The 2,868-nt window shown below is 37.8% G+C and overlaps 1 long non-coding RNA gene across 1 annotated transcript; it reads right to left on the reverse strand.

Moving 5' to 3' along the window:
- Window positions 1–733: 733 nt before the first annotated feature.
- On the reverse strand, window positions 734–1,703 carry LOC123959446. The gene is made up of 2 exons (XR_006822297.1): window positions 1,389–1,703; window positions 734–1,084 (listed from the first exon to the last, which is right to left on the reverse strand). It is a non-coding gene; the product is annotated as an uncharacterized LOC123959446 (long non-coding RNA).
- Window positions 1,704–2,868: the final 1,165 nt, after the last annotated feature.

Below are 2,868 nucleotides of genomic sequence, written 5' to 3' on the forward strand. Positions count from 1 at the left end.
CGAGCTGTTGCAGTGCAGGATGATAATAGACTTGTTTCTCAATGTATTATTTTAAATCATGCAATAAGGAAGAATAAATGTGTTATACAAATGTGGCTGGCCTTCTGAAGGGGGCAACCAAACATTTGTTTTTTTATTGAATTCAGTCCATTAGTATATTTTGGTAGCACATCACAACTGAGAAAAACACCTTAATGAATTAATAGATGCTAAAGGAGGTCATTCTTTCTTGTAAACCGTTCAGCTCTGTTTACTAGCAAGATTAGGGGCGTGATGATACATTTGGGTTATAAGATGTGACGATGCATGAGACCAAGACAAAAATATTGCACTATTTAGATGAAACTATGATGGTGAAATATATGTGCTGGAGGTCTGGGTAGATTTTTAGCATTAAAAACTTGTCATTTTCTGCATTCTGGAAACATTTTCTGCTCCAATTTACGGTGGAAATGTCTGTTTTTTATGAGCGAAAACTATTGCATTGCATGTTGTTGCTCATTGTGCAAATAAACCTTTCTCAAAGAATTTTCATTTGTTAACATTTCTTGGTGCTACTTTTTTAACAAATGCTTTCAAAAAGTGATGGGGACAAAATCAGCCATTTCAAAATGTGGTGGGAACATGTCCCCAGCATCCCGAGTGTAAATGACACCTAGGCTTGTAGGTACCCAGCCTTTTAAGTTTAATACTTGCATATTGCAAACCAAAAGGAGAGAACAGAATCAAATGGTTGTATTTGTTGAAATGTAAATAGTTTTATTCATTGCACATTTTTAGCCCCAGTGCCATCGTTCTTTAGCTTGGGTTTGCTGCACCTAAAAACATTTGACAGCTGAATCAGATGATTGAGTCAGTTTAGTTTTCAATAAAAACTGCTAAAGTGCTAAAGTAGTTGCCTTTACATCTAAAGGTGTCTTTGAGGGTGAACTGATGAATGGCAACCCATCTGTTAATGATCATTGTTCATTGATTGTAGACAAGAACAATGAACTCCAGGATGAAGCTGTCCACAGATATATATGTCTTCTTCTTTTCGTCCTCCTGTGAGTGATGACCACATCATGCTGCCTTGTCTTCGGTGCTTTAGGACATAAAAGAAAAACCCACAACACAAATTGTTGTTACTGGTTAACTACAGTAAAGTCAACTTTAAAATGACTCCACTGCCACACATAAAACGTGGTTTAATAGTATAATCACATTTAACAAAAGCATATATTTTGGCTTAATAACTGTCCAGATTTGTCTGGTTGATAGCCTCCACTGATAGTTTACTGTAAGTTAAGCCTGCATTTTACACAGCATAAATTAGCCTAGCAGCTAGCAGACTTTCCTCTCCTCATAGCTTGACAAATTGCATTTTATTTATACTATTTCTTACTCACCGCTGGTTCAGTTACTGCATCTCCCGACACAACACCACGGGTGACATCCCGCGGTTGAACAAACCGCCCTGAGCTACTACCCGTTGCAGATTTCTTTTCCACATCCATACACCGCTTGGACCGAGACAGCCAGCCCGTCCAGGGAGCCGTGCTTCCTGAACACGTATCCTGTTTGTCATTGGCGGAGCAGTCTGTCAATACCTCTGTCCAGTAAATATGACTTGTGATTGGACTGTACTTCAGCAGACAGCCAAGCATTGACTAAGAGCAGAAGGCCCTGCACTTTTTTAAGTTGCGAGGTTGCGAAGTTTCAGAGTTTCAGAGCAGAGCTGCGTGACAACGCTGCCACAAATCACGTGAGTCGCAAGCTCACAACTGTGTGGGCATAGCTCCGCAAAGTGGGTGTTGTAAACTCAGCTCTGAAAAAATAGTCTGCAATATGAGTGCAAATGTAAAGTATTGTAATAAAATTTCACCCTTTTGAACCTCAATTTTCAGAGTTTCAAAACTTTTTTCAGATCACCATTTACAAGGTCTCAAACCTGGAAAACAAACTAATACACTGGGAGAACACTGACAAATTTGAAACTCTGAAAAATTGTTCTGAAGAAGGAAAACTCAAAAACAACATAATGTTTGCAGAGATTTTTTTATTATTTTACATATTGCAAGCTTGCAAATCTTAGTTTTCGATCTTGCAAAACAATTTTTTTGTAAGATTTTGAGTTTTCAAACTCTTAGTCAACCTTTTAGAACTTTATTTTGAGTTTTGAATCAAGGCAGGATATTAATCCCATACACCGTCCGACCAGTAGCGCTCCCATCACTGGTGACTTCGTGTGTGAGGCCACATGGGCTGAATGTTTTAGTTAGAATGTTTTCATCAAATTGAAATTATTGCTTTATAAATAATAGTCCTCCCTCCAATCCAGCTCACTTCCCTTGTTTGTATTGATTTTCCTGATTGCTTTGGTATAATCTTTTAAACTATTTTTGCAAAACACACTAACCACAAAACCTTATACCAAAAAAACTAAACATTTCACATCTATTGCAAACAATTCTTGCAAAACTCTTCGAAGTCTTTTAAAAATTGTGTTTTTGCATCAATACAGTACACACAAACGTCTCTGAATAAGCACACTGATAGTATAAATGAAAAACACATGTGGCTTTTGCTTTTTCTGTGTGCAGGACATAGCAGTTTAGGGTTGTCATGCATGCAGTACAGTAAAACTTAGCAGATCTGAGTTTATTTTGAAAAGGACTCACTCTGACTCACTCTATTGATGGTTTGGAACATTGTGCTATCTGCCAGTATGTGGTCCTGTAGTTCTCTGAGTGTGATGCAGTTATTTGCAATGACCATATTTACAATGTGGGTTTGTGGCTCTGGGGTGAACAGTCGACCTGTACCACCAGATATTGGTTTTCTTGCAATAGTGTGAAAAACAATTGATTGGTTTTACAGTAGTGATAG

The sequence above is a fragment of the Micropterus dolomieu genome, linkage group LG20 (genome assembly GCF_021292245.1).
Source record: "Micropterus dolomieu isolate WLL.071019.BEF.003 ecotype Adirondacks linkage group LG20, ASM2129224v1, whole genome shotgun sequence".
Lineage (NCBI taxonomy): Eukaryota > Metazoa > Chordata > Actinopteri > Centrarchiformes > Centrarchidae > Micropterus > Micropterus dolomieu.